Raw genomic sequence first — 21,606 nt, 5'->3', positions numbered from 1 at the left:
AGAAATATATAACTGAAAACATGTTTGGAAATTATTATAACTGTGCTACTAGCTTCCTCCACCTTGCCACAAATTAAATCAAATGAATCATAGCCCATAGAATCAAGATACGGTACCAGTCCTGTAAGAATCATAGGCTAGCCCATAGAATCATAGCCAGGCCAGCAGGTCTAATATGGCAATCCATCACAATCAACCAAGGTCCAAGTAGTCCCCCAGAGATCCGCCGGGGTTTAAGAAGCAGCTCGAAACAAAAGGAGCTGTTAGTATCTCATTCCCAGCTTACAGGCCAAACAGAAAACCAAACAGACAACGATTTCTTAGTATCAAGAATACCTCGTTGGCCTTTACAACACCAGCTTTTAAAAATTGTTTCATAGAGTTTCTTCTCAGTAGCAATTTAGGCTACCTGAAACTAGTAGTTCAGATTCTTCAGTGTGACAGACATCATATCTAAATCCAACATACATAACCTGATGCAACACCTCCAAAGCAACCACAGCAGGCAGGCCAGCAGGTCTAATTTCACAATCCATCACACAATTATCAACGAAGGAGTCCTCCAGAGATCCGGAGTTTAAGACGCAGCTCGAAGCAAAAGGTGCTGTCGGTATCTCGTTCCCAGCTTACACGCCAAACAGACAACCATCTTTTGCACATGGGCAGAGGTCCATGGCACCCAAAACGTTGTTTAGAATCAAGAATACCTCCTTGGACCTTACAACACCAGCTTTTAAAACATGTTTCATAGACACTTTCTTCTCAGTAACACTTTAGGCCACTACCTGAAACTACTAGAGTCAGCAACAGCAAAGTACAATCTAAGCATTAGTAGAAACAAACAAAAAAAATCAGCTTGTGAGATCTATGCAAAACATCAGCTGGTAAGAACATGATGATAAAAATGGTTATAAGCTAATACTGGCAATAATAAAGACTTATCCATAGAAGAAAAAGTAAGTTCAGGATAATCTTCAGCCATGTATACTATGCAGATGAAGAAACTAACAAACATGCGCACTGAGGATCCAGAATAAGTGAAAACACAGCTCCTTCATAAATAACCATAACTTAAGTGGACTATGAGCAGTCAGGGATCACTAGAGATTGTATCCAGAATACAGAAACAGCTGCTAATGAGCATGAGTTGCAGTTCCACCATCCACCTTCGCGGAGCTCCTCCTGGAGGATGGCGACCTGTCACTCGAGTGTCTCCACATGGTCCACAGGGTAGTTCATGCGCCTGGTTGCCGTCTCAGGGAACTTGCTGTCCAGCCATTGGGTGAATCCAGTCCTTGCAAGGATCGGGGTCAACAAAAAAGAACAAGAAGAACCAAACCGCATTTTGCAGCTCTCGCATTGCAGTTGTAACTCGTGCAACTTTTCAAGTCAACATAACACTGAAGTTTAGAACCAATATAATAAGCGGAGGCAACTAATTAGCAGTACAAATGACATGGTTCAGATTGTTCAGATGGGCAACACTTCCAAATCAACTACAGCAGCCAGGCCAGCAGGTCTAATTTGGCAATCGATCACACTCTAGAGGGCACAATACTAGCACAAGCTGCAGCATAGGCATCTGCAAGGCCAGGAACAGAGTCCTCGTGACAGTCGATGAACTTCAATTTGAAAGCTTCTCCTGTAAGATGAGCTAATGAGAAAAGGTTCATATTGCTATTCAGCAATCCCTTTTCCTGCAGCACTTTCAAGACATGATGCTGGGGAACTAGCCGTTTCTCCAAGCTAAATGCGAGCAGGATAGGCATTTGCACAATATAGTGTGGCTCCATCTCAGCCTCATTGACCAGGAACTCGATCTTGCGAAGAAGAGTCGCATCAGATAATCCTAATATACATGGCATCTTGGACACTGCAATGGAAACCTCAGAGTCAGAACAACCAAGAGTCCTCTTAAAGAACTCAAACTTGGCAGCAACCTTCTCATTGGAAACACTGGCGACGATTGCCACTGCTTGCCTGAACAACGGCTACGCGGCAGGTATCCCAAGTTCTTCTGCCCGCGGCATGAACTCCTTCACGCGTTCCGGCTTGAAGGTAAGCACCCATTGGTTTTGTAAACACACCTTAGCAATGTCTCGAACACCGCGTTGACGAAACAAAGCTATGTTGGGCTTGATTATCTTCTCAAGGCTCACATTGAGGAGGCTCCTGTTCCCCTTTGCGACCACGAGGACCCGATCAAACGAGCCGAAGAAGGAGATGAAGAACTCAACCTTGGGAGCGACGTCGCCGCGGCGGAGAGAGCGTGAGTCGACCAGGAGGAAACGAGCGAGACCGACGCGGTCGCGGAGAGCGACAAGGCGGGGGGCGATGTTATTTACGGAAGCGCAGAGGAGCAGCGGGTCCGCGGAGACGACGGCGGCGATGTCGGCGCGGGAGAGGCCGGCGCCGGAGAGCAGGGCGAGGATGGCATCGGGGTTGGAGGCGGAGATGAGGCAGTGTTATACAGTAAATCAGTCGTGAGCATCATGCTCAAGTGATATTGTGTGATGATAGGTAAAGCATGGTAACTTAAACGAGTCCTAAAACGTAAAACGAAAAGTTAATTCACGATTTATAAAGTTAGCAAATAGAGATGTTAACTAATTTTTATTGAATAAAAACGCTATAAAACATATATGTGACACCTTAATAAAGTTTAAAGTACACATTTTGTAGAAGATAGTGCAACTTTTGTTTTAACAAGATAATAACGCTAGCTAACATTTCTAATAGCTTGAAAATCGAATTTGAAGCAAATCCAACTCAAGACTTAGTCAATTTCTTAAGTCTGAAAATAGATTGACAAAGCTATGTTCGGTAACTTATTCAGTAAAAATTGAGTTTAGGAGTGGTGTCGTTCTTTAGCTCTTGTTGATAGCCTAAGGTGCCCTCTTTAGAGTAGTGAAGGTAGTCTGGGGATTGGATCAACTGTGTAGTTGTTTCGAACGCTTTAATATCCGTGCACAACGCGTTCTCGGGCTATTTTTCCTGGCTGGACGCGATCACCATGCTGAGCGGCCTAGACGTCGTGGCGCTTGGTGCACGCAAGCGTGCGCGTGGCCACGCATTGGTCGGCCGGAGCTACCCGCGCTCTGGCCGCATCACTGGCCGCCTTAGGCCGCCGCCACGCGAAGCCATGGCTGCCCAACTCGCCATGTCGCGCTGCCCCCGCCTGCTGCGTTGCCGCGCGTTGCTGCTGCCCTCCGTGCCGTGCCACGACAACGCCGCTGCCGCTGCCGTCGCATCGCTGCACTGCGCTGCCCCACTGGCCCGCCTGGATGTTGCACGCACGAGGCCGAATCGCCATCGCCATGCCATTTATGGCACTGCGGCGCGCGGGCCATGCCGACCTCGAGCACGTGTTGTTGGCTAGTGCCGGCCGTGATCGCTCCGGTCGCATAAACCACGTCCCGCCAAGCAAGCATAGGGCGAGCCTTGACTGCGTCCTCACCGTCCCGCCAACCCGCCTGCATACGAGAAGCCATCCCCCATCAATTCCACGTGTCCACGCCTGCGCTCTCACGTCCACCCAGACTTGAACCATGCAAGGTCAAGCTCCAATTTGGAGCTTCGCCCCGCCACCGCGCTGTTAAGACCCGTCACCGCCCTCACCGTGGCCAGCCCCCTCCTCAATGTCTCGAGCCGAATTAGCTGCACCACTAGCCCCGCCTAAAACCCCTCCTCGTCATGCGCACCTAAGCCGCACCTCTACTGTTGCCTCCTCGCCGCTGGCACGGCCGTGTCGCTGCGGTTCACCGTCGAGCTCGCCACGTGCACGCGGTCAGGCTCGCTCAGGGCATCTCCGGCCGAATCATCACCTCCGCTAGGTCAGTGGTGAGTCCCTGTTGCTCACCCGCTATCCCTATTGTCTTGTTAATACTTTGGCTCACCGAAATACCGTCGCCATTGCCGCAGGGTGCCCGCCGTCGTGGAGAGGCCCTTCTACTGTGTCTCAGTTTTTGCAGCCACCACCCATCGCTTCGCGTCAAACTTTAGGTGAGCGTCGGCCTCGTAGATAGGTCGGCGTGGGTCCCGTGTGGCCGGCGCAAGCGCCAGTGCCACAGCTCGCCGCACGCGGGGATGGTCGAGGACCATATTGTTGTAACGGAGGGAGATTACGAGGGTGTTCCCGCCGCGGGCCGGCCTGTGTGCGTGGGCCGCGCCTGCGCACGCACTGTGCGCAAGTGGGCCGAGTCCGCGTGGTTGTAGGCCGTGCTGGTGAATTTGTTTTTTCTTTTCTTATGGAATTAGAAATAGCTTTATGTTTTAATTTCTGAGTTGAACTTTGAAAATTAATATCAATTCGCATAGGTGTCCAAAAATTGTGAATTTTTTTTGTTGAGTTCCTAAAAATGTTGTCTATCTGATGGTATGACTAGATTATACAGGTCTGAGTTGATGCTAAGGCTTATTAAATCATTTGAGAGCGCTTAATATTATTAGGTTAAATATTGTATGAATTTTTATGGTAAATTAGTGATAGCTTTAGTCCTAAATTTTTTATGGTAGCTTCATTGTATTATTATGTGCTCACTGTAATTTTTGTAGCTTTAGAATAGACTAATCATTAGGGTAGTTAAATGCTCTTTGTTTCAAATATACATTAAATCATTAGTAGAAGTAAAGATATATCCTTCATTTGTAAAGTTAGGTGTTTGTTAGTTGAACCCAACATTTTGCTTGGTAAAGATGATAGTTAGCTTATTGCCTTAATCATTAGAGCTAGCTTATGTGACAGAACCACCCGAAATAACACGCTTAAGGAGGTGCTCGTCTTCCACCAGACACTAAACACCCCGAAAGCAAGCTACAGCTGGTGGTATCCGTCGGGCACACCCCAAGGGAGAATCCAAAAGATCCACATTTTTCTCAATAATCCAATAATGAGAACGAGTTACAATACTTGTCAATTTCATACATCAGAGTTTCTTAAAATTACATTATTACAATACCAAATGTCAGATTGCGGAATGATAAACAACGGAATATAAAATAAACATCTAGCGATAAGAACGAGGATCCGTCTGAGCCCACTAGAAGAATCCTCCACACAAAGGTACTTCTCATGCATCACCTGCAATAGGGGTAAATAAACCCTGAGTACACAATGTACTCGCAAGACTTATCCGACTAGTGAAAATAATTTCTCGACTCCAAGGAATATGATAAGATTTATGGTTTGCTGGTTTTCTTTAGCAGAAAGCAATACTAATAGTGAGTCCTTATTTCTATTATTTTTATCAGCCGTATTAAGTTATTATCTACCCAGTCTGTATAAGCACCTGTTCTACTTTCAAGCAAGTGGTAAGCAATCAGATTTCCTTTTCATCACCTTTCATCTTTCATGTTCTTACTACGGTGCTAGACACGAAACAAGCCGTACCGGATCGTCTGGCGATTCGTGAATCAATGCCCCCAGCTAGGTACCCTGAAAAACACTCGCCCCGCTTGCACCCCAGGCATAAGCAAGACTAACCCATCACCCTCCTATCCTGGGTGTCCAGGTCCCCGTCAAACTTGGACTCTAAGCCCCAACTCCTAAGTCCCGGACTCAGTGCGGTGCAAGGACCTCCACCATCCCCGCCTCCAATCAGTCGGTCCAGAAAGAGCTAGATCCACGACAAGAGAGCAATGAGTCTTCCCTGCGCCCATACCCAAGTATGTGCTTGGGATAATAAATCTGTGACTTGCCCATGATGCCTTATGCAACGACCGGTCCTTAATTGACATAGACAGGAAAAATGTAACCGAGCTATGCCCAGTTGGCTGCAGGACACAACCCTTTACACCCACAAGTACCCAAAGCATATCCCTGTCCGGTCACCATTTATCCTTTCCATCATTTATCATGAGTGATTATAATTATTATCTATTTGTGAGTAACGACGGGTTACCCACGCTATCGATATCCTGAGCATAGTAACTACTCGACCTATACTAGTAGGACTCATGGGTAGATATATTTATGCATGTAGTTTCTATAAAATACCTGTAACTTAAATACACATTATATATATATTCAGTGATCATTAAAATAGAGGCTATGCACCGGGGCTTGCCTTGGGCAGGCGACGGGTCAGCAAAGTCAGCACCAACATGCTCCGGGGCTTCCTCCTGCACGAGGATCTCCTCCTCGTACTCCTTAATGACTTCCTCGTACTCCTGTTCGTCGACGGGCACGAACTCTACCAACTCATGATCTACATGCATGAAATGATGATGCAATACTTAGTAATATAGCAACATCAACTCTTAAAATAAAAGTACATCTATCTAACTACTAAGCTAGTGCTACCGACCACGGTACTAAGTTATCTATTGTTACCTATAACAAGTATGAAGTATGACATTTATTATTATAGCAACTATAGGTATTCTTACTCCTAATGCTGATTTACGCTATATATGATAAAGCAAGAATAATAGCTACTCTATTTATCGACTTACTCTAGAACTACAAAATTTATAGCAAAAACATAATAATCTAGTGAGTCTAATGTAAAATTTTCATAGCTATAACTATCACCAATTTACCACAAAAATTCCTACAAATATTAATCTATATAATACTAAGCTCTTTAGTTTGAATTTATGAACCTACCATTATCACAGCTAACTATAATCTAACTACACTAACAAGTAGATGGTATTTTTGTGAACCTAACAAAATTGGTTTCACTATTTTTGAACCCCCTACACAATTTACTACAAATTATCAAAGTTCAGCTTGAAAACTAAATTGAATAAGCATTAACAAATTTACTGGAAAGATGAAACTGATTTCTATTTCACGGTCCAGTGAGCGACCCGGCCCAACTTGCGACGCCCATGCGCACACTCGCGTAGCTCACCGGCGAGGCCCAGCGTGGCACGGCCCACGTGAGCCAGCGGCCCACGGAGGGAAAACCCCCGCGCGCTACATTAAGCAAAAGAGCCCTCGGGTTCCCAACAAATGGAACCTCAGTCCATTCCACTATTCCCTTCTCTCACTGACCCTAGCATTTAACCCCCTAGTTTGCTTTAAATTTACGTCGCGATGTTCTTGGCCAGACTTAACAGAGACCGCGACCCTCCCGGCCTAACGCCGGTGAGCACGCACCTCCATGGCTTCGATTCACACCACCGTGACACTCCTCAACCCAAGCGCATCCGATAGAGGTACTAAACAGCCCAATTGGTGACGCACAGAGGCATGGCCGCACACCACGATGGTGCTTGGCCGTGGTGGCGCCGATGTTGATGAATAACCTTGCCTAACACCTCAACCGCTACTCCTTAACCATCTACGGACTACGTTAAACAATGTAGAAGTCCTAATTGGTCCGCTACTACCTTCAAACGCGTCGGCCACGAAAATGGCATCTACCTATGTCCGTCGGGGGCGTCCATGCGCTCCGGCGAGCCTCGGCTCTAATTGAGTCAACCAACTACCCTAGGAGCAAGAGGACCTCACCAGCGGTGTGACGGACGAGCTGGGCGAAGTCACTAGGAACTACAACGGGTTGGGCACGCGCTCGAGGTGGTTCCAGTTCACGCCGGCCGCAGAGAGGATGTTCCCGGTGACCTGCAGCACCGTCAGCGGAGCCACTGCACGGGCAAGGCAAACGAGTCAAGGGGAGGCCATAGCCATGCTCGATTGAAACAAAAGAGCAAGGAGCAGCGCCCCAGCCGAGAACTCGTCTCGCCGGCCATGGCGACCCACCGAGGGGAAAATTCTCCCCATTACCTCACCGTAGGAAAGAAACCCGTCGAGATGACTCCAATAGGAAGCTAACTACCCTAGCTATTTAGGCGCATGGTGAATTGGAAAGGGATGGACTGCACCTCGGCTAATTCGGTGAGCGACGGTGCTCGACTAAATAGGCTCGGCAGTGGGGAAAACTCCAACTAAGACCCCTACAACAGTAGCGGGCTTGGCATGACGCTGGACACCAATGTGACCTCTAGATGCACGCACAAGTTCAGCACTCCGTCATGCGGCTGCAGCTCCATGACATGCAAGGCAAGGGCGGCATGGCTGAAAGCTCTAGTTTGGTTTTGGTGAATTGATGAAACTCTAAGTGCTAATATTGGTGAATTGAGGCCTAGGCAAGTGAATGATGATGAAGATGATCAAGTACAAGTGCTCTCCAACTCAAATGTGTAAGATGATACAAATCAAGCTAGTGCAAGTGGCTCTCATGATAATGAATAAGAACAAGTGACTAGTACATCATCTTAACATAATGATCAAGCAAGTGCAAGCAATCAAGTTCTAATACTCTAACCAATAAATGTTGAAAGGGATCATCCATTGGACACTATCATTGGTGATATTTCTAGAGGTGTACAAACAAGATCAAGATTGGCATTATTTTGTGAGCATTTCTCATTTGTGTCATCCATTGAACCAAAGAAGATAGATAAAGCATTGAAGGATGTTGATTGGGTGAATGCTATGCATGAAGAATTGAATAACTTCACAAGAAATCAAGTATGGGAATTAGTAGAAAGACCAAAGGGACACGATGTGATTGGAACCAAATGGATCTTTAGAAATAAGCAAGATCAAGATGGGATAGTAGTAAGGAACAAAGCAAGATTGGTAGCACAAGGCTATACATAAGTTGAAGGTCTTGACTTTGGAGAAACATATGCCCCGGTTGCTAGACTGGAAGTAATTAGAATCTTGCTAGCCTATGCTTGTGCCCACAACATCAAGCTCTATCAAATGGATGTTAAGAGTGCATTTCTCAATGGTTACATCAATGAAGAAGTATATGTTGAGCAACCTCCCAGTTTTGAAGATGATAAGAAGCCCAACCATGTATACAAGTTGAAGAAGGTATTGTATGGCTTGAAGCAAGCACCTAGAGCATGGTATGATAGATTGAGGGACTTCCTTCTCTCTAAAGGATTCATGATGGGCAAGTTTGACACCACTCTTTTCATCAAGAAGAACGGAAAAGATCTATTTGTATTGTAAATCTATGTTGATGACATCATATTTGGATCAACCAATCAAGACTTTTGTGATAAGTTTGGAAAGATGATGGCTAATGAGTTTGAAATATCCATGATTAGAGAGTTAAGTTACTTCCTTGGCCTTCAAATCAAGCAATTAAAAAATGGTACATTTGTGAGTCAAGGCAAGTACATCAAGGACATGATCAAGAAGTTTGGCATGAGTGATAGCAAAGTCATTAGCACACCAATGGGAACAAATAGCAACTTGGATAGTGATGCAAGTGGCAATATGGTGGATCAAAAATTGTATCGGTCTATGATTGGAAGCCTACTCTATGTGACTGCATCAAGGCCGGATGTCATGTTTAGTGTATGCATGTGTGCAAGATTTCAAGCCTCACCAAGAGAAAGTCATTTGAAGGCTACAAAGAGAATATTAAGGTACTTGAAGCATACACCAAATGTTGGTTTGTGGTATCTCAAAGGAGCAAAGTTTGAGCTAGTTGGCTACTCCGACTCGGACTATGCGGGATGCAAGGTTGAAAGAAAGAGCACCTTGGGCACATGTCAATTGTTGGGAAGATCACTTGTTTCATGGTCATCAAAGAAGTAAAATAGTGTTGTATTATCAACCGCCGAAGCCAAATACATATCCGCAGGTAGTTGTTGTGCACAAGTACTTTGGATGAAGGCCACTTTGAGTGACTTTGGAATCAAGTTCAAGAAAGTGCCATTGCTATGTGACAATGAGAGTGCAATCAAATTAACCAATAATCCGGTTCAACATGCAAGAACAAAGCACATTGATGTCCGCCACCACTTCATAAGAGATCACCAACAAAAAGGGGACATTTGCATTGAAAGTGTAGGCACCGAAGATCAACTTGCCGATATATTCACCAAGCCATTAGATGAGAAAAGGTTTTGTAAGCTAAGGAATGAGTTGAACATATTGGATTTCTTAAATATGTGTTGATGCACTCCCCACTTATATGACATGCCTCTCCTTCGAGCAATCCAAGATAAAAGTTGATTGGTATGGCATACATCCTTGCTAAGGACATGTTTAGTGCATCTAGTCATCTCTCCATTTTATTAGGCTCATTCATGAAAATCAAATAAAATTGATGATTGTATGGTACCACTATTGCTTCTATGCTTATTTTGATCTAGTGGTAGCATATGATATGTTTGTAGGCTTATAAACCTAGTGTTTAATCTAGAAAATGAGCTCTAAGTGTTTAACTCAATATGGTACAAGATAACCCTTATTTGGAGGTGTGAAGAAGCTTGTCCTTGGATCAAACCAAGTTAAATATCTTTTGCAAATGATCTAGATTGAATCAAATTTGGGAAAATGATCCTCACCTCATTGATTGACATTGATAATCCTAACCTATCTACCTTTTAAACATTTGTGGTCATTGATGACAAAGGGGGAGAAAAACAAAGATATTAGTGTTATGGGGAGAAAAACAAAGATAGTAAAAATATTAGAATTATGGGAAGAAATAGTGCATAAAGATAGTAAATAGACACCAAAGAGGAGAGAAATAAAGATATAAGTGATAGGGGGAGAATTTGACTTATGGGGAAAGATATGACAATGAAAAGGGATCAATTAATTTTTTTAGCACACAAGTAGGGGGAGCAAGCTCATGAACTTGTATGGTGCATTTGAATGTGCATCTCATATGTTTGCTTGCATGGCATAAGTTCTAAATTTTAAAATATCCATGCTTGTGTGATGTATGCTAGTTGTAAGATTGGATGATAAAATAAAATCACTAGATAACTTTCATTTCCAAGTAAGTTTTTACAAGTGGTATCTTTTCAAAGTATTGTTTCCAAGTGGTATCAAGCTAACCATAATGCTAAGGATGGTATAATAGTGCACTCCGATTGGTATCACGCTTCAAAGGTCCATCTTTTATACCTTAGCATTATTTGATAGACATTGTCTCCTATATTTCCTATCCAAGCATATGTGCAAGCTACAATCTAAACTCTTAGCACATATATAGGGGGAGCAATTGCTACCATTTGGGGTTCATGAAACTTGTCAATTTCCTTTTACACATGGTAAATATGCTTGGGCAAGCAACATGGATTGTCATCAATTACCAAAAAGGGGGAGATTGAAAGCTCTAGTTTGGTTTTGGTGAATTGATGAAGCCCTAAGTGCTAACCTAGTTTATCAAGTGATCATAAGATAGGTAGCACATTCCAAGTGGAGAAGCAAATGAAGATCATGACATGACGACGGTGATGCCATGGTGATGATCAAGTGCTTGGGCTTGAAAAGAAGAAAGAGAAAAATAAAAGGCTCAAGATAAAGGTATAAATTGTAGGAGCCATTTTATTTTAGTGATCAAGACACTTAGAGAGTGTGATCACATTTAGGTTTGATAGCCGTACTATTAAGAGGGGTGAAACTCGTATCAGAATGCGGTTATCAAAGTGCCACTAGATGCTCTAACTCATTGCATATGCATTTAGGATCTAGTAGAGTGCTAACATCCTTGAAAATGTTTGTGAAAATATGCTAACACATGTGCATAAGGTGATACACTTGGTGGTTGGCATATTTGATCAAGGGTGGTGAAGTTTGGGAGCAAGGGTAAGAAACTCCATCGGTGCCCTAGACAGAAAAGACGGAGGTCACTGGAAGTGACCGGACGCTGGCCTCGGTTGGACCGGCGTGTCCGGTCAGGTGTAACAACGAAGACACTGGCGTTGGTCAAATGACCGGACGCTGGGTCGCTCTACGACCAGACGCTGGCAGGGTGCGTCCGGTTAGTGCTAACGTATGCTGATGTGAGGCGCACAGAGGAGACATTGAGTGACCGGACGCTGGGTGAGTCCGGTCGGGCATGACCGGATGCATCCAGTCGTGAAAATTCGCGTTTGGAACCTTATTGGAAACGACCGGACACTGAGATCTAGCGTTCGATCACTTTCTAACTGACGCGTCTGGTCATCACTTGACCGTTGAAATCGGGCGATCAGCGATTGAAACCGATGACACATGGCGCACATCGCACGATCGGACGCTGAGGTCCAGCGTCCGGTCAATATGACCGAAGCATCCAGTCGGTCCGTGTTCAGTGCAGTGAGGAGCCCAACGGCTCTATTTCATGGGGGCTTCTATTTAAGCCCCATGGCCAGCTCAAGCTCACTCTCTTGGCCATTTGCATTGACATAGCAACCTTGTGAGCTTAGCCAAAGTCCTCCCACTCATCTCCATCATTGATTCATCATCTTTATGAGATTGAGAGAGAATCCAAGTGCATTGCTTGAGTGTTTGCATCTAGAGGCACTTGGTGTTCGTGTTTCGCTGCGGGATTCGCTTGTTACTCTTGGTGGTTGCCGCCACCTAGACAGCTTAGAGCAGTGAGGATCATCGAGCGGAGGTTAGTGATTGTCTCCGGCTCCGATTGTGGTGATTGTGAGGGGTTCTTGACCTTTCCCTGGCGGAGAGCCAAAAGGTACTCTAGTGGATTGCTCGTGGCTTGTGTGATCCTCATCTTATGTTGGTTGTGCGGCACCCTATTGAGGGTTTGACGTGTGAAGTCAATTAGCGCGTGAACCTCCAAGTGAGTGAATCGCCACAACGAGGAGTAGCTTGCCGACAAGCAAGTGAACCTTGGTAAAAATCATTGTGTTCATCATTTGATTCTGAGGTGATTGGTCTTCATTGTTATTCACTCTTGTGATTGATTGGTTCCTTCATCTACACGACGGTATAACTTTCTTGATCACTCTCTTTATATTACCGTAAACTAGTTGTCAAGCTCTTTAATGTAGCTAGTTGTGAGAGCTTGCTTGCTTGGTTGGTGTGGCTCTTTAGTTAGCCTTTGAGAGCATACTAACATAGGGTAGTGTCATAGCTATTATGTGAATAGAGACTATTTAAACTAGAATTGTGGTAGGTGGCTTGCATTCTGAGTAGGCTAACGCAACTCTTGCTTCGCCTCATAATTATCTAACCTTTGTTAAGTGTTGTTGTAGAAATTTTATTAGACTATTCACCCCCTCTAGCCATTAGGACCTTTCAACGGCACTGCGCCACAGGGGCGGGCATGTCCAGGAACTGCAGAGTGGCGTGGCATGAAGCGCAGATGGGACGATGGAGTTAGGCGGAGGCAAGGCCATGTGTGTGCAGCCGAGTGTTAACAGCAACAGCAGTCGTGTAGGTGATGCGCGTGAGCGTGCTCGGGCGAGTGGCGACACTGGTTCGGACGAGCTGAACACGCCGGTAGACGTGACGACGAGCAGTGGCTCTGGCGGACGTGATGGGATGGCAGAGCATCCAGGCCCACCGGACCCCAGTGCGCGCGTGTGTGAGCGAGTCGCGAGCCAGGCGCTCAACAGCGACGATGACCGGGCGACAGTGACGGCCGAACGGCCAGCGCTTTGCGACGACAGGCGGGCAGGAGGCCATGGCCAGCGGTGCAGGGAGCCACGCGCACGGTCGTGGTTGCACAGATGCGGCAGTGGCGACACGGCCGGCGCGGCAGCACGCGTTGGGCAGCCAAAGCAGCGGTGCCAGGCCGAGCGGAGGCGGTGACCGCGCCCGGAAGTGAACGTGTCGTGCACGCTTTCTAAAGTTGCTACCACGACCGATACGATGATCTAAAAGCCAAACCAGTCATTCTATCCTTAAGGGGGTACATAGGGCTATCGACCTAAGCCACGACATCTCGCCACTTCTTAAGCCAATCATTCTACAAAAATTGCCGAACATGCCTTCGTCGCCCCGTTTACAGACTTACGCGAATGACTAAACTTTGAACGGTTTCGCGTCGAATTCCATTTCTGAGCCACTTGATATACTAGCTAGTGAACCTCGTCCTTGATCGTAGATATTTCATCGTCGCCCTCGAAGCTCGTACTACGAACTTTATCACAGTTTCATATAAACATTCTATAGCATTTTTGTTTGATAAAAATTCACTTAGAATACTAAACGATATAAAGCGACATGAAGTGTAACATTTGTTTCTTGTTTCATAGGAACGTTTCAAGTGCCATACATTGATTCACACTCTATATTACTCACATGTACAAACAAGTATGGTGATCATGCAGTGTTTTAACAAAAAATGTATAATGTAACACCGAGAGTGTTACAGCTTAGTAGCTTAGTGTGCGTATTCTTATTTTAAGAGTTGTTGTTACATAAATACTAAGTGTTGCATCATCATCGCATGCATGTAGAGAACGAATTAGCGGAAATCGTGACCATCGGCGATCACGAGTTCGAGGATATCGTCGAAGAGTACGAGGAGGAGATCCTCGTGAAGGAGGAGGTCCTAGAGCCACCACTGACTGACTCAGCTGACACCACGTCTGCCTAAGGCAAGCCTCGGTGCATAACCCTTATTTTAAATAGTCACTGGATATATATATATATATATATATTCGAGTAGCTGCCATGCTTGGACTATCGGTAGCGTGAGTAACCTGCCGTTACTCATAATAGGTGGTTATTATTATTACTCTCATGATAAAATGGTGAAAGGAAATGGAGACTGAGCAGGGATATGGTACGGGTATTGGTGGGTGTAATAGGTTGTGTTCCGTGGCCAACGGGGCATAGCTTGGTTACACTATTTTTCTATCTATGTCGGTTAAGGACCGTCCGTTGCAGTGGATTCTAGTCAGGTCACAGACTTAATATCCTGAGCACATACTTGCTTATGGGAGCGGGAAGGCTCGTTGCTCTCTTGTCGTGGGTTCCGGCTCTTTCTAGATTGACTGATTGGAGACGGGAATGGTGGAGATCTAAGCATTACACTAAGTCTGGGACTCAGAAGTGAGGGCTTGGAGTCTAAGTTTGGACGGGGACCTAGACCCCTTAATAGGATAGTGGTGGGTTGGTCTTTCTTGTGCCTGGGGTACAAGCAGGACGTGTATTTCAGGGTACCCAGCTGGGATACATTGGTTCGCGAATCGCCGCGTGATGCGGTATAACTTGGCTATGGTCTAACACCATAGTAAGAACTGGAAGATGAAGGATGATGAATGGATCTGATTGCTCAACTCATGCTTGAAAGTAGAACAGGTGGTTACATAGAATGATTAGCTAATGAACTAATCATGACTGCCAATAAAACACATACCTAAGGATTCACTACTAGTAATGCTTTTCGTAAAAAGGAAACTCAGCAAACCATAAATCTTATCATATCCTTTGGAGTCGAAAAATTATTCCTACTAGTCGGGTAAGTCTTGCGAGAACATTGTGTACTCAGGATTTATTTACCCTTGTTGCAGGTGCAGCTTGAGGAGTGGTTGTTGTGTGGAGAATTCTTCTGGTAGGCACAGACGGATTCTTGTATCTTATCGTTAGTTGTTTATTTTAATTCCGCTGCTTAAATTCCGCACTCTGAACTTGGTATTGTAATAATGTATTTCCGAAAACCCTGTTGTAAGAAATGGACTAAGTATTGTAAGCTCGTTCTCATTATTGGATCATGGATGAAAAACGTGAATTGTTCGAGTTCTTCCTTGGGGTGTGCTCGACGGAACCGTCCGATGTAACCAACTTTCGGGGTGCTTAGTGTCTGGTGGTAGACAAACGCCTCCAAAAACGTGCTATTTCGGGCGGTTCTACCACACAGCTGGAGGATAGCTCCTCCAATGGTCTGTTGGATTCTCTGGATAACTCCTTGAACACCTTCTTGGACACCTCGCGAGCTTAGGCGGGTGCGAAGCCGCAGGCGGTGACGAGGTAGTCGTCTAGGGAGAAGGGTGTGGGGACGGTGGCCGTGGAGGTGGAGAGGAGGCGGCACGCGCCGGAGTGGATGGGGAGGGAAGCCCTAGGGAGGCGGCACGAAGTAGAGGGCGGAGGCAATTTTGGAGGCGTAGCATGGCGCCCGCACGGCCGCTGCCGCGCTCCCGGCTGCCTTGTGGCCAGCGTGGCAGCTCTAGTCGTCTACGCCGCCGCTCCTTGATTCGGGGCGAGGGAGGCAGGCAGTCGAGACGGAAGAGGTGGAGTGGCGGAGCCCTCTGGAGCTGGGCTCCTAGGAGAAGGCCGTGTGGTCGATTTGGAATCCTGGGTGCCAAACGGGCACATGACTTGGGCCGTATGGACCAGGCCATCAAAATCTAAGCAGAGTTCTCCACGGCGCACGCGGCTTGTGATGTTCTGATCCCCCGGTTCGTCGCCCACTCGTGCCCGGTCGGCCCTCGCCCGCCGGCCGCCCCTCGCCCGCCGGCCGCCGCGTCGGGCTCTTCGGTTCTGTCGCCGATCGTGCCGTCAGAAACATCGGCCCCAGCGCCGTCAGAAACGCTGACTGGGGTTGCCTCCTTGTCCTTGGTATAGGTAAGCCGCCGCTCCCGCTTGTCAGGAAACATCGGCGAATCACCTGCATTTTGTGTTCGGTGTTCCACTGTGTTTGTTATGCCCCACTGCGGCATATTATTTTCAATTTTTGATCAAGAGCGGTCCATCTTCATCTTCAGTACCGTCGTCTTTTGAACCAGCATAACATTCTCGTATCCGCGCTCTGTCCTGCGCCTTAATTTGATACTCCGTATAAGAAATTTCCACTTCTTCCTGTTACTAGACCGACAAACGCTCTCTCGTAGCCTAGCAACCAACCAGAAGCCCTATTTTGAACCGTTGCTACTTTGCTAGCTGCGGGGGATTCACTCCAAAGATCTCATGCAACCACGCTGATAACACTTGCCCTCGTGACGCCGCCTCTAATGGCCCATTCAGTTTGGTGTCGAAATACCGAAAGCCGGAGTCTACCCCGGTGGCACACATGTTCTAATTTCACCGTCCCCGTGATAAATTCTGAAATAATCCACTAATTCACCTGCCATCCCTCATACGATGCTGTACTAACCCATCAGTATTCAATTGCACTTATCAGATAGTAATCTTCAATTACGCAGGCTTCCGTCAGTCGCACTGATGGATCAGGCAACGAAACAAACTAAACTAGCCAGCGTTACAGATGGCAATGCAATAGCACGCCCACGGTTCAGATTCTTCAGAGCGACAGACACCATGTCCAGCATACATAACCTGAGGCAACACCTCCAAAGCAATACAGATGGCAATGGCATACCACGCCCACGGTTCAGATTCTTCAGAGCCAGACACCATGTCCAACATACATAACCTGAGGCAACACCTCCAAAGCAACCACAGCAGCCAGGCCAGCAGGTCTAATTTGGCAATCAATCACACAGCAATCAACAAAAGAGTTCTCCAGACATCCGGAGTTTAAGAATTAAGATGCAGCTCGAAACAAAAGGAGCTGTTGGTATCTTAGCTTACAGGCCAAACAGGCAACCATCTTTCACACATGAGCAGAATCAAGAATACATCGTTGGCCCTTACAACACCAGCTTTTAAAATTGTTTCATATAGAGTTTGTTTCTCAGTAGCGCGTGCGCACTCACACACATTCGGCTTGTGAGAGCCATGCAAAACATCAGCTGCAATAGAACATGCTGATAAAAAAATGGTTATAAGCTAATACTGGCTAATTCCAAATATCTTAATAAATTCTACAATAATGAAGACTTTTCATGGAAGAAAAAGCAAGTTCAGGATAACCTTCAGCCATGTACTAGGCAGATGAAGAAACTAACAAACATGTGCATTGAGGATTCAAAATAAGTGAAACACAGCTCCTTCATAAATAACCATAACTTAAACGTGGACTATCAGCAGTCAGGGATCACTAGTGGTTGTATCGCAGAAATCAGAAAAAGCCACTAATGAGCATGAGCTGCAGTTCCACCATCAACCCAAAACAAAAAAATGAGATTCTACAATTAGATTCTACTAGAGGGCACAGTTCCAGCACGAGCTGCAGCATAAGCATCTGCGAGTCCAGGAACAGAGTCCTTGTGACAGTCGATGAACTTCAATTTGAATGTCACCTCTCCGAATTTAGTTAACGTGTAAAAGCTTGTATTGCTATTTAGCAATCCCTTTTCCTGCAGAACCTTCATAACATGATGCCGGGGCACAAGCCGCTTCTCCAGGCTGTATGCGAGCAGGACAGACCTTTCCACAATGTACCGTGGCTCCATCGCAGCCTCGTTGACTAGAACTCGATCTTGCGGAGAAGATTTTTGTCAGAGAATCCTAATATAGCTGGCATCTTGGACACTGCAGTGGAAACCTCAGACTCAGAACAACCAAGAGTCCTCTCAAAGAACTCAAGCTTGGCAGCAACCTTCTCTTTGGAATTATCGACAACGACGGCCACCGCATGCCTAAACATTCGCGAAGTAGGAGGCACCCCAAGTTCTTCCGCCCGCAGCAAAAACTCCTTCACGCGTTCCGGGTTGAAGGTAAGCAACCACGCTGTGTCTGTGCAAAGCCGAACAACATCTCCAACACCCCACTGATATAACAAAGCTATGTTAGGCTTGATTACCCTCTCAAGGCTCGCCGTGAGGAGGGTCATGCACCTCTTTGCAACCACTTGGACCTGCTCATAACGAGCCATAGAAGGAGATGAAGAACTCGAGCCTGGGAATGACGTCGCATTCGCGGAGAGCGCGTGAGCCGACCACGAGGAAGCGAGTGATACTTACAAGTCATGGCTCCTAAGGCTGTGCATTTGTACTTGGATCCAATTTGAAGTTTGTCAGCAGTTGCTCCAGTCCACTGGATTCCATGCCTAGTTGCTGACTCTTGGGATTATTCTGCACAATTGTACTCACAACTTCTGCCGCCTTTGCTAGGATGCAGCAAGTAACCAAGTAGAGGCCCACCAATAAAATGTAGATCTGTTTGAATAATTGCATATGCATTAGGAGTTATTAGGAGTCATTCACAATAACCACCAGAATAAGCATTTACAAGGAAGTCTTAATTACAACCATGAATCATACCGTTTCCCAAGAGACCTGGAATTTCAGCAGCAGCTCAAAACAGAGGGCTTTGCTGGTTAGATCGGCTCATGATCTGGCTTAGTAATAAACTCCTCTAGATGGCGTAAACCCATCATGAGATGCTAAACCTTATAAAATAGTGCCTGCTACTGTTACGCACAGGCATAAAAAATAGAAATATTTCAAGAGAAACACCTACTTAAAATCAGAAAAGTAAAGAAAATGGTGGTAACCAAGTCAAGATGCCATAACTTAACCTTGGACATAAAGAGGCACATTCTCTATATATCAGATCAATTGCCGCAATCACAGGCAGAAAAATCAAGATGCCAGTACAAAAGGGTTATATTCTCGATATGTATATTCTGTGGAAAACAAAATTTAACAATAATAACTACTCTCTGGTACGAAGTCGTCTCCCATAGAACTTGGAATTTAATTTCAGCTGTTAGTATCTCATTCCCTTACAAATAAACAGAAGAAAACAAAGTTAAGGATAATCTTCGGCCATGTGCTAGGCAGAAGATCAAACCAACAAAATGTGTCACTAGTGGTTATATTGCAGAAATCAGAATTGAGAAAGCCTGCACAGTGGACAGCCGCTAATGAGCATGAGTTGCAGTTCCACCATCCACCTAAACCACATAATGAGATGCTTAAATTACACTCTAGAGGGCACAATACCAGCACGGTCTGCAGCAAAAGCATGTGCAAGGCCAGGAACAGAGTCCTTGTGACAGTCGATGAACTTCGATTTGAAAGTCTCCTCTCCAATTACTGATAATGTATAAAAGCTCATATTGCTATTCAGCAATCCCTTTTCCTGCAGGACCTTCAACACATAATGCCGGGGCACAAGCCACTTCTCCAGGCTGTAGGAGAGCAGTACAGGCCTTTCAACAATATATTGTGGCTCCATCGCAGCCTCATTGATTAGGAACTCAATCTTGCGTCCAATATTCTCGTCAGATAATCCTAATATTTTTGGCATCTTGGACACTGCAATCAAAACCTCAGACTCAGAACAACAAAGAGTCCTCTTAAAGAACTAAAGCTTGGCAGCAACCTTCTCTTTGGAAATATCGGCAACGGCGGCCACTGCGTGCCTAAACATCCGCGAAGTGGTAGGCACCCCAAGTTCTTCTGCAAGTAGCAAAACCTCCTTCACACGTTCCCGGTTGAAGGTAAGCACCCACGGTTTTTCTAAACACAGCCTAGCAATTTCTCCAACACCCCACTGGCGAAACAAAGCTATGTTAGGCTTGATTACCCTCTCAAGGCTCGCCGTGAGGAGGCCCTTGCACTTCTTTGCGGCCACCAGGACTTGCTCAAACGAGCCATAGAAGGAGATGAAGAACTCGAGCTTTGGAACGACGTCGCCCTTGCGGAGAGCGAGTGAGCCGACCAAGAGGAAGCCAGCTATCTGGGGAGTAGACAGACCGACCCGGTCGCGGAGAGCAACGAGACGAGGGGCGATGTTCTTCACGGAAGCGCGGAGGAGCAGCGGGTCCGCGGAGACTGCGGCGACGATGTCGGCGCGGGAGAGGCCGGCGCCGGCGAGCAGGGCAATGATGGCATCGGGGTTGGCGGCGGAGAGGAGGCGGGACCGTGAGATCTCCTTGCTGGATTCTCTGGATAAGTTGCAGAACGCCTTCTTGGACACATCGCATGCTTGGGCTGGGGCGAGGCCGCAGGACGCGATGAGGTAGTCCTCGAGGGAGAAGGGTGCGGGTAGAATGGCGGTGGAGGTGGAGGTGGAGAAGAGGCCGCACGCGGGGCAGTGGACGGGGGAGGGTAGCAGGGAGGTGGCGCGGAGCAGAGGGAAGAGGCGATTTCGAAGGCACAGCATGGCGACGGCGGAGGTTCGGCCGCCAGCCGCGGAGGGGAGGCGCGCCGTCGGCGTCGGGCTATGCGCGTCAGGCTGTGTGGGTGTGGCGACCGGCGCGGTGCGGGCGAGAGGGGAGAGATGCGGAGCTGCCCAAGTGGGCTGGGAGAAGCCCATATTTGTCCTCTTGCTGACAGTATCACATCCCATCGCAGTGTCGGGTCAAATAGCCCCAGCTCTCTTCCAGTGAGGCCTGCTTTAGTTTCTAAAAATTTTCATCCCAAACTATCGCATCGAATCTTGCGGCACATATATGAAGTATTAAATATAGACAAAAAAAACTAATTGTACAATTTGGTTGAAAATCACGAGACAAATGTTTTAAGACTAATTAGTCATAAGTGCTACAGTAACTAGCATGCGCTAATGATGGATTAATTAGGCTTAATAAATTCGTCAAGCAGTTTCCAGGCGAGCTATGTAATTAGTTTTTTTTATTAGTATCCGAAAACCCCTTCCGACATCCTCGAAACATCTGATGTGACATCCAAAAATTTTCATTTCGCGAACTAAACCCAGCCTGAATTCGGCAAAAAAAAAAATATATCACAATTAAGCTTTAAAAAGCCCCGCGGGGTTTCCTTCGATACTTCTTTCTTCAGCGCACATGGTTGCCCGTCAAACTGTTGTCGGTCACAATTGCAGTGTTCTCTTCTGCATATGATTGATACATGGAGCAAGGAAATCTGCTTCTCGTTTCCGACCTTCTTCTCTAATTATATTTCTCTCCTACTAAATATACCACATGGTGATAATCATCAGCAGCTTTTGTTCTTCCTTAGCCTTCATAATTAATTCGACTACGTCCTTGACCAACACAGTAGTCACCAACTCTAGCCTGAAACTCTCCAGGTTCAGATTCCTCCAAAGCTTTTTGGCAAGGCAGCACTTAAAAAATA

The 21,606-nt window shown here is 46.2% G+C and overlaps 3 pseudogenes; all 3 read right to left on the bottom strand.

Annotated features, from left to right (window-relative positions):
* Positions 1 to 1,535: 1,535 nt before the first annotated feature.
* On the bottom strand, positions 1,536 to 15,828 carry LOC136479526 (uncharacterized; annotated as a pseudogene).
* Positions 15,829 to 17,576: 1,748 nt separating this feature from the next.
* On the bottom strand, positions 17,577 to 18,813 carry LOC136454904 (transcription termination factor MTEF1, chloroplastic-like; annotated as a pseudogene).
* A 670-nt stretch (positions 18,814 to 19,483) lies between these two features.
* Positions 19,484 to 20,780, bottom strand: LOC136479515 (transcription termination factor MTEF1, chloroplastic-like; annotated as a pseudogene).
* Between the last annotated feature and the right edge of the window lie 826 nt (positions 20,781 to 21,606).

The sequence above is a fragment of the Miscanthus floridulus genome, chromosome 1 (assembly GCF_019320115.1).
Source record: "Miscanthus floridulus cultivar M001 chromosome 1, ASM1932011v1, whole genome shotgun sequence".
NCBI lineage: Eukaryota > Viridiplantae > Streptophyta > Magnoliopsida > Poales > Poaceae > Miscanthus > Miscanthus floridulus.
The sequence above is the reverse complement of the archived record's forward strand: the minus strand, read 5'-3'. Positions and strand labels throughout refer to the sequence as shown.